The 10,775-nt window shown below is 43.2% G+C and overlaps 1 long non-coding RNA gene across 1 annotated transcript; it reads left to right on the top strand.

The window, feature by feature from the left end:
- The first annotated feature begins 844 nt into the window (after window positions 1-844).
- LOC146685327 (uncharacterized) lies at window positions 845-1,840 on the top strand. The gene is made up of 2 exons (XR_014916646.1): window positions 845-997; window positions 1,583-1,840. It is a non-coding gene; the product is annotated as an uncharacterized LOC146685327 (long non-coding RNA).
- Window positions 1,841-10,775: the final 8,935 nt, after the last annotated feature.

The following is a 10,775-nucleotide window of genomic DNA, read 5'->3' as shown; positions in this document are numbered from 1 at the left end:
TAGAGCCAAAACCTCCTTCCATCAGTGAGAACTTTGAAGATGAAACGAGGCTGGGTCTTCCAACATGACAATGATCCAAAACACACCGCCCGGGCAACAAAGGAGTGGCTCCGTAAGAAGCATTTGAAAGTCCTGGAGTGGCCTAGCCAGTCTCCAGACCTCAACCCCATAGAAAATCTGTGGCGGGAGTTGAAAGTCCGTGTTGCTCGGCGACAGCCCCAAAACATCACTGCTCTCGAGAAGATCTGCATGGAGGAATGGGCCAAAATACCAGCTACTGTGTGTGCAAACCTGGTAAAGACCTATAGTAAACGTTTGACCTCTGTTATTGCCAACAAAGGTTATGTTACAAAGTATTGAGTTGTATTTTTGTTATTGACCAAATACTTATTTTCCACCCTGATTTACGGATAAATTCTTTACAAATCCTACCATGTGGATTCATGGATTTTTTTTTCACATTCCGTCTCTCACAGTTGAAGTGTACCTCTGGTGCAAATTACTGACCTCTGTCATCATTTTAGGTGGGGGAACTTGCACAATCGCTGGCTGACTAAATACTTTTTTGCCCCACTGTATTGTTTAGTATTAAGCTTTGCTTGTTCCATATTCAGTTTTTCAGCAAAGCTTGTTTGAGTCCATAAGAAGAGATTCATTCTTACACAGCAAATTCAAAAGTGTTAAATGTTTTGGTGTTAATAGTCTTCTTGCAAAAGTAGAGTTAATTTTACTCTAAGCAGAGTCACATTCTTTTAATGTAACTCTGAGGTGTAAAATGATAGTAGTTAAAATCGAGTGTTAAAAATGAGTGTTTCTCTGTCAAATCTGGAGGTGTTACAATGGAAACATTAACTCTTGACCTCTGAACTCCTACAGGGGCTATGACACCAACAGAGTAAATTCACAGACTCCGCCCCCAGCACGGCTCCAATCGAAGCGGAAGTGAAGCCGTTTCAGAACATTTTGCTCTACATATTTGAGTTGTTTGCCATGCTTGGTAAGTCATTTTTTCAAAGATTGTTTCAATTATTATTATGAGCTTTTACTTCTGTGGCTCTTTGGAGTTGAGACAAAGCTGTGTGAAAGGCATTAGCCATGTTGCTCGGTGATAGCATAATATTCTGTTTTAGCTAGCTGAAAGGTATTGTTTGCGGGCAAATACCACAGCCTTGAAAAAAAGCTTGCATGTGAATTTTCAGTCAAACTTTTGGTCAAATACACCTAAAACAATGTCTAGAATGTGAAATGTTGGTATAATGGTGCTACTTGAAGCCTGAAAACGATCGCCCATAAAAAAAACAAAAAAACGAGCAAACAGCAGTAGCAGACGTCCTGACTGGGGTCTACGTTAGCATAGATCCCTCCAGAGTTTTGTGCACACGGTTTAGGTAAAAATTAAAAAGGTTGAGGTTTTACATTTAGTTCAGTATTACCTGTTGCCTGTGTCTTTGTCTTTTGGGAAAATACTTTACACAAGTAATGGCTCAAAGAGGATTCCTTTTTTTTACTGTGCTGCAATTGATTACCGGATTATTTGTGCCATTATTTAGTGTCAACTAATTTTTATTCAATCTCCACACAGGATATGCTTGTGAAGATGGAATATGGGGGAGAGTAGAAGTGCGTTGAAGTTCCACAAAGGGATGAATGAAGGACATGCATATTGTATTGAAGAAATAAGTGATGAGAATGCTGTTATTTGCATTTACCAGCTCACCTATGTCAGACCTTTTGATAAACACAATTCTAATGAAAGTGAGAACATGTATACTGTTACATCTTTCAGAAAATGTTTTGAAATTGTGGTGCACAGTTCAGAATAAATGTTTTTCAAAAACCATTGCATATTTTTAGTAAATGTTTATTTCCAAAAGAAATTTCTAGAAGTTCAGAACAGTAAAATTCCCGCTTTTTAGAATTAATTAGAAGATAACTCTTAAGTAGTTAAACTAAAATACTCTTTGAGAGTTAATATATAAACTCTTAACACCAAGTGTTAAATTATCAACTCCAGACAGATTTGGTGTTTAACACTAAATCAGAGTTAACGTACCAACTCTCCAAAAAGAGTTAAATTAACACTCTCTGGTGTGGACCCATATAGACACTTTAATAGTGTTGAAATCAAATCCGACAGTGTTAATTTGGACATGCTGGATTTGCTGTGTATATCTGGAGGAAGTTTTTTTTTCAATAAATATTAATGTTAGCCCGCGACTTCCCATATGGAAAAGAAATAGTAAAAACTTATATGTGATTACTCATGAAAGTGGCCACTTTCTCATTACTTTCATATATTGTTTTAGGAAGTATCCAAAACATACAAGTTTCATTAAATAATTTTTCAAGGGATCTTATATCTGTTTTCACTCTTATATGCTTTTCATATAAGTTTCACACAAGACAGATACAAACTTTATAAGATTTATATATATCTTTTCCGTATGGGTTTGTTCCAGTTTTTTGGCCCACTGTGTATTTGAATTTGACACCCCTGATTTAAAGTCTCACACACAACCCGTCGAAAGGGGAGGGGCCGGCTGCTCCCAAATAGAGCACATTTCATTCATAATGTTGTAAATCCAAGCCCATTATGTATTCATGATTTGAATCCTGGGTTATGTGAAATCCCAGAAATGCACCTTAGACAAAGTGAATCTGTGAACTAAGGTGTAGGTCTGTTAGATCATGTTGTGGTGATCCTCGGGTTGGTGGATTTGTGTTCATACTGGAGCGCAAAATTAAAACCAATGTAAGATGGACAAGAAAAGTTCAAAGCCATCAGGTGCTCAGTTTAGAAAAAAGAGAAAAGAAGAGGAGGAGGAACGAGCAAAAGATGCAGGTAAGCAGATGTGTGATTGGATAATGGCAGGACATCCTGAAACTATCAGAGTCAGAAAACTTTATTAATCCCTAAGGAAATAATGTGGGTTACAGTTGCTCCAAGAAGAAATGGTAAAAATAGCAACAGTAACAGACTAAACTCCAAACAATACATTATGTTACAGATTTTAATATTAATTAGTCAGTGTCAATTGTTGATTTGTCCTGTTCTCATTGTATGACGAATTATGATGGCTGTTTGGTAGCCATTTGCATACTATGCATACTCTCTCTCTTCGTGTGTGTGTGTGTGTGTTTCTCTGGTGAAATTCAGTGTTGTTCCGACAATGGTTTTATGTTAATGTACAATCCTTAATATGTTTTACGTGTGTGTGTGTGGGGGGGGCAGAGGGAGTGTTCGCCCGGGGCGCCAAACAGGCTAGGACCGCCACTGCCTACTGTTGCTCATTTATATTAAGATTTAAACATCGAGTTGGTGTTGGTATGGCGAGTAGCCTTCAGTAATAGTAATAAATCACACAGCAATAGTACATCCATGTAGTTGTAAAAAGCATGATAATATATTAAGTAATCCAGAGTATTCAGAATAAGTTACTCTCACTGAGTAATGTAATGGAAAACGTTACAAAATACATTTTGGGGCATGTAATCTGTAATCTGTAGTGGAATACATTTTAAAAGTAACCTTCCCAACACTGTTTATTGATAAGACGAAGCAAAACTGCAATGTGAACTTTGGATTTAGCAAAGTTTGTATTTTAAAACATCAGCTGTAACCTTAAAAAGATGCTGAGTGGATGCTGGCTAAAGCTTTGATTCAAGCTAACAGATATGACCACGTCTGCTCACAGATAGAAGCAAACAGCAACAGCAGTACACTAAAGAGGAAAACTTCTAAAATTTACTCCCACAAAATTTATGGCACCATCTCCAAAGCAAAAACCTCCAGTAACTGGAAATACAGCTCCGGTTACAGCTACTGAAAAGCTGTCCTCTAAAATGTACAACTGCTGTAACTAATTGAGTAAGAACTCAGTTATGGAGGCTAACATCACCAGGGTGGTGGAGATGAATGATTCTGAAATTTAAAAAAATTGAAAAAGCAAGATACAAGCACTGAAAGATGATGTAATCTTTTATAAGAAAAAGAGGAGTCGAAAGAAAAGGTGACGAATTAGAACAGAATAAACAACAGATTGAACCTTAACATCTGTAGTCAAAGACAAAGAGCATAAACAGACTCAATATGTTAAAGATGTGCCAGTCAAAACTACATGGACAGCATTTATGTAAACAATGGCTGATAAAGAAGCCACGGTCAAATCATCCTGCAGTCCACCATAAAACAGGACCAGGATTCCAGGAAGCTATCCGAAAACACAAAGACCTGCAGAATATTTACTTTATAGAGGACTTCTTCAAAGCTGACAGGCTTGAGCTGCTGCACGAGCAAAGATGGAGCAAGCCAGAAAGACTGTGTTCTTCGGAGGACGTATGGGTTACATCAGTGATAGCGGGGTTATTCTGCACTAGAAAGGATAATTAGAGCTTGCTGATCATTTTGATGTTCAGTGGTGTTCAAAAGGCAATTTAAGGTTCCTTAAATCATTATTAGTTTTTTTCCCTCCATGAAACTGATTCAAATGACATGGATGAAAAGTTTTGGTAAAATCAATGAAGTGATAAAATACTTTATAGTCATGGTATAAATAGGTTAGCTGGGGTCGCACTTATTTTTACATGTCTGCCTAATCACACAAGCCCGGGTGTGAAAACGGGTGTGGGTCACAATCAGCCAGACAGAGGATCAATAGGGGGTCCATGACCCTCTTGGGGACGCTCCCATAGGAGACGCTCCTATAGGGGACGCTCCTATAGGGGACGCTCCTATAGGGGACGCTCGCTCCCATAGGGGACGCTCGCTCCCATAGGGGACGCTCGCTCCCATAGGACTTAGAATCTGGGACTCTCCACCAGTCGCTCTGAGAACTGAAGACACTTCTCGGATGAAACGTCTTCAAGGAAACTTAAAGAAGTCCAGACGATTGTCTTTCCGAGCTCTGTAGACTACGATGACCTGGATGACTGAGAACCTTCACAGACGTCTTCTTTTTTGTTGTTTGTTATGTTCTGCTCATTCCAACCATCAGCTCTTCACTTTCTTCTCTTACATTAATACCGTTATTCCCATTTGTCCTCCTTCTATCACTTCACCTGACAAAGACGTTCACAAAACAGCTAAATCCTCTCTGTCTCTATCCATCCACACACACTTTCCTTTGGAAAGTGAGCAGACATAAATATATGTCTAGATGCTGTCAGCTGATATGAATTCTTCTGATTCATATTTTAAATTAAGTACTGTTTACAGTTACCAGAAAGTTTTAAGATTTAGTATTTTTAGAGCGATACAATAATAATAAAGCACCTTATTATTTTCCACAGGTGTGCAGTAGTCTGAAGCTACGTGAGATTGGTGTTAGCCTTAACATTTTAGCTGTAAATTGTTTGACAGGCAGACAGTAAAAGCTCAGAGTGTCTGTGTGAAACTCAGGAGCAGATAAATGCACACTCTGTGCCATGGTCATTCTGTAACTTTATGCCCAGCCTTCACTGAAACAGCTCTCCCTAATGGTCTGTAAAAGCACACACAGAGTCAATGGGTGCTTATGAACCATGTGCGCCCTAGATTACAGTTTGGTATTAGAGCCCAGCATACAGTTTTGCTGTATTGATAGGCCCATATATCAAATCTCCTCCAGACAATCGCAGATGGCTAATTGGGACTTTTTACAACCTCCCAGTTTATGCAGGAATTTTGCTATAAATTAAACACACAAGGCACCATTCACTTTCATGAAGCTTTACTTGGACAGAGCCTCATCTGATGAATACCTCATTTTATTGATGCAAAGACCTCCAAGGCCTCAGTGAGATGGAATATTGTTTTTAATACTTACCTGTCTGTGGTAATTAATTATGGCTTGCTGTGTTGCCTGCAGACACAGCTCGTCTCTGCTCGTCTCTTTCCTCTTCTTTCTTTTCCCTCTCCCTCTGTCTGTAAATCTTTGGACACCCAACATTCAAAGGTGGTGTTTGAACTTTCCAAAGCAGAGATTCTTCATTTGTCATTGTAGAAGAAAATGTTGTTTAGTGAGTGTTCATCCCCTGTTAATGCTCATTTCAAAGTTACTACTTATTCCAGGTTAATCCACCATCATTAGTGACCTATCTATGGTCAGGGACCAGTGTAGACTGCTGTATGCAGTGTTCACTCGTTTATCGTGGGAGTTATGTTCTAAAAATAACCCGCAATAGGTGAAATCCACAAAGTAGCCAGCTTTATTGTTTTTACAATTATTATAGACGTTTTAAGGCTGTAAAACCCCTCACTACACACTTTACACACTTTTCTCACACAGGCATGGATATTTTTACACTTTTATCTCTTGTTTAAACACTCGAAGTTCAAACCTTCGTAGAAAGATAAGTCCAGTATTATATTATAATCCGAAAAATACGGTAACTTCTACCTTCCTTTAGCATGTCCAGAAGTCCAACTTTTTGTGTGATGGTTAGCATCTTCCTTTGCCTTTTGGGTGCTCCCACGGGTGCATTTGATGGTGCACAATGATTCATCAACATGTGTTGTGTTTGTTGGGGAGCAAACTTACAAACATACAGTGCAGCACTCCAGAGTCACGCTGCTACCGATCAAAGATTTATTTAAATGTATACACCACCAGTGTTGGGTAAGTTACTTTAAATTAGTAACTTAGTTACATCCATCCATCCATTCGCTTCCGCTTATCCTTTTCAGGGTCGCGGGGGGCGCTGGAACCTATCCCAGCTGTCACAGGGCGAAAGGTGGGGTACACCCTGGACAGGTCGCCAGTCTGTCGCAGGGCCAACACACAGGGACAGACAACCATTCGCTCTCACATTCACTCGCACATTCACACCTAGTGGCAATTTGGATTATCCAATTAACCTATCCCCACAAGCATGTCTTTGGACGGTGGGAGGAAGCCGGAGTACCCGGAGGGAACCCACACAAACACGGGGAGAACATGCAAACTCCACACAGAAAGACCCCGGCCTGATGGTGGAATTGAACTCAGGACCTTCTTGCTGTGAGGGAACAGTGCTAACCACCGTGCCACTGTGCTGCCGTTTTTTCTATCAAAAGTAACTCAGTTACTTCAAGTTACTCGTTACTTTCAAAGTAACAAGTTACTAGGGAAAGTAACTTTGGTTTTACTCAGAATTCTCTTGTTAATGTGTTGCTTCCGCAACTGGATACCCAGCCAGACTGCCAGTCTTCCAGCTTGCTTACTTACCACAGTGCACTGTACCACCTACCAATAGAAAGGAAAAGATAATGTGCATATTTCCACGAGAGAAATCCCACGCCTGGACCGCCGTTGACCGCCGCCATGATTCTAGCCTACGTCACAGCGTCATGTGCGCTTTTTACATCCAACACAAAAACTGCAGTCGTGGTGCTTTGATTGTACTCAGAACTCGGAAATCCTGCCTTCTGAATAGGAAGATGTAGGTAACAGCAGACTGCAGGTGAGCTGCATACAGGGCTGGACTGGGACAGAAAATTGGCCCGGGCATTTTGACTAGAGACCGGCCGCCATTATAGGAAAAACCATAAAGCCTTTGAATGAAAACAAACACTGTTGTGACAGTGATGTTCACTGTTCTGATGGTCTATATGCATCAATCTATCAATGGTTTGTTGTAAGATTCAGATAATTATTTATTAAAAGTGAGATATTTTAAATGAGAATAAGAAAGAAAAGTATTTCTTTGTGCCCCCCTCTCCCTGTTAATGCCCTACCTGGCCCCCTGGCAACACTTTGCTAGATCCGCCCCTGCACAGTTACCAGCTGTCAGCTACTTAGAAAAGGATCCTGGTGTTATTTGTCTCTCAGAAACAGTTCATAACTTCAACTCATCCATGTCACCTAAAAGGTAAACCTGTTTCTCCATCACAGCTCTGATGATTCAGTAAGGACATCTCCTGGTTTCATCTTCATGTTTCCCTCTCACCACATATCCAAACCGACATCATGACCAGCAGGTTTACAACTGTGGCTCCAGCAAACATCAGCTGATACTAGAAATTAATATTAAATAAATTCTAACAACAGCTGATCAAGCTTAAACGTGCTGCTGTTGTTTAACGCGACATCCGCTGGTTTCCTCTTTCACACACAAAGTGGGCGATAAACAAACAAGAGAGAAAAGCCGATCAGCTGATCATTGAATCAGTTTCATGATTGAAGTAGAAACAGGAGGAAGACCAAGATGGCGCCGCGGATGGTCGCCCTGGTGCTTCAGTGCGTTACTTTTGTTTTGTTTTTGTGCATTTTCTCTGTGTCTGGGCACTCCTCTGGATACTCGTACACCAGAGAAGAGCTCCTTAACTACAGGACTACAACGCCTGTGGATTTATTTCCAATATTTGTCGCATCTGCGGCAGATTTACTGCTGACTCTGACCAGGAAAGCGAGACGCCGAAAGAGAGGGAAGCGAGCCGGCGCACTCGTGCGTTTGAGGAGACGCGGACTGCGAACTGCTCTTCCTGGGATCTTCCTTTCTAATGTACGCTCACTCGGCAATAAGATTGACGAACTGGCCCTGATGAGAAGCATGAACAGAGACTTTGCCTCCTCCTGTGTCTTATGTTTTACGGAGTCGTGGCTCAGTGAGAACATCCCAGACTGCGCGCTCAAGCTGGAGGGCTTTCATCTGCTGCGCGCGGACCGGCAGGCCGCTCTCTCCGGTAAGTCCAAAGGTGGAGGTCTCTGCTTCTACATCAATAGTGGCTGGTGCACAGATGTGACAGTGATTGCTCAGCACTGCTCTTCCTCTCTGGAATATCTTTTTATCCACTGCAAACCGTTTTATTCTCCGCGGGAGTTCGCTTCATTCATCCTGGCCGCTGTTTACATCCCGCCAGACGCAGATGCGCAGGCAGCTCAGTGCGCACTCGCGGAGCAGATTCTCCGCGGACATTCCAGGACTCTCTCATCATTGCTCTTGGGGACTTTAACAAAGCCAATCTGAGCCATGAGCTTCCAAAATATAAGCAGTATATTAAATGCCCGACCAGAGAGGAGAGGACATTAGACCACTGTTACAGCACGATCAGCGGGGCCTATCGCGCGGTGCCCCGCGCTTCACTCGGACTTTCTGACCACGTCATGATCCACCTAATCCCCGCGTACAGACAGAGGCTGAAGCTCTCCAAACCTGTCGTGAGGACTAAAAAACTGTGGAGCAACGAGGCTGTGGAGGAGCTTCGCACGTGTTTGGAGACCACAGACTGGGACACAATGAAGGCTGCTTCTAACAGCTTGGACGAGTCTACGGACACTGTCACCTCCTATATCCACTTCTGTGAGGACAGCATTGTGCCATCACGCACCAGGGTGAGTTATAACAATGACAAACCCTGGTTTACTCCTAAACTCAAAAAGCTGTGGCTGGAAAAGAGAAAGGCGTTCAGAAGCGGAGACAGGGACTGCTACAGAGAGGCCAAGTACAGGTTCACTAAAGAAGTGGACATTGCCAAACATCAGCACTCTGAGAAGATGCAGCAGCAGATCTCAGAGAATGACTCGGCCTCTGTGTGGAAAGGTTTTAGGAATATCACCAACTACAAGCCTAAAACCCCCCACTCCACTGATGACTTGCTCTTAGCCAACACCCTTAACGACTTCTACTGCCGTTTTGACGAGCCATCAGGCAGCCTTCACACCTCCAACGACCCCAACAATAGAGGCACTTTGGACACTCATTCCCCCACCTCTCCCCCCTCCATAGAGCCATCACCACCTTCAAACACTTCACCTACAACACCCGCCCCCTCACCCCACACAAAAGAGGATTTCACACCACCTCCTCCCACCACAACTCTTCATATTCATGAAGCAGGTGTGAGGAAGCAGTTTAAGAACCTGAATGCTCGGAAAGCTCCCGGCCCAGACGGTGTGTCTCCTGCCACCCTCAGACACTGTGCAAACGAGCTGGCCCCAGTGTTTTCTGGCATCTTCAACTCCTCACTGCAGGCATGCCATGTGCCTGCCTGCTTCAAGTCCTCTACCATAATCCCTGTCCCCAAGAAACCTAGGATCACTGGACTAAATGACTACAGACCCGTGGCTCTGACATCTGTGGTCATGAAGTCTTTTGAGCGCCTAGTTCTCTCCCATCTCAGGACCCTCACGGCCCCCCTCCTGGACCCCCTGCAGTTTGCATATAGAGCCAACAGGTCTGTAGACGACGCCATCAACATGGCCCTACACTTCATCCTGCAGCATCTGGACTCCCCAGGAACCTACGCCAGGATCCTGTTTGTGGACTTCAGCTCTGCCTTCAACACCATCCTTCCAGACCATCTCCGAGACAAGCTTTCCCAGATGAATGTGCCTGATCCCATCTGCCGGTGGATCTCTGACTTCCTGACGGACAGGAAGCAGCATGTGAGGCTGGGAAAGAATGTCTCGGACTCCCGGACCATCAGCACCGGCTCCCCTCAGGGCTGTGTTCTTTCTCCTCTGCTCTTCTCCCTGTACACCAACTGCTGCACCTCCACCCACCAGTCTGTCAAGCTAATCAAGTTTGCAGATGACACCACCGTTATTGGACTCATCTCAGACGGGGACGAGTCTGCCTACAGGAGGGAGGTTGAACGTCTGGTGTCCTGGTGCAGCCACAACAACCTGGTGCTGAATGCCCAGAAGACAGTGGAGATTATTGTGGACTTCAGGAAGCACACAGCCCCACTCCCCCCCATCATCCTGACTGACACCCCCATCACCTCTGTGGACTCATTCCGCTTCCTGGGTACCACCATCACCCAGGACCTGAAGTGGGAGCCCACCATCACCTCCGTCATCAAGAAAGCCCAGCAG

The sequence above is a fragment of the Copadichromis virginalis genome, linkage group LG19 (genome assembly GCF_057382275.1).
Source record: "Copadichromis virginalis isolate Kocher_CV1m ecotype Utaka linkage group LG19, C_Virginalis_male_GT1.1, whole genome shotgun sequence".
Classification (NCBI taxonomy): Eukaryota; Metazoa; Chordata; class Actinopteri; order Cichliformes; family Cichlidae; genus Copadichromis; species Copadichromis virginalis.
The sequence above is the reverse complement of the archived record's forward strand: the minus strand, read 5'-3'. Positions and strand labels throughout refer to the sequence as shown.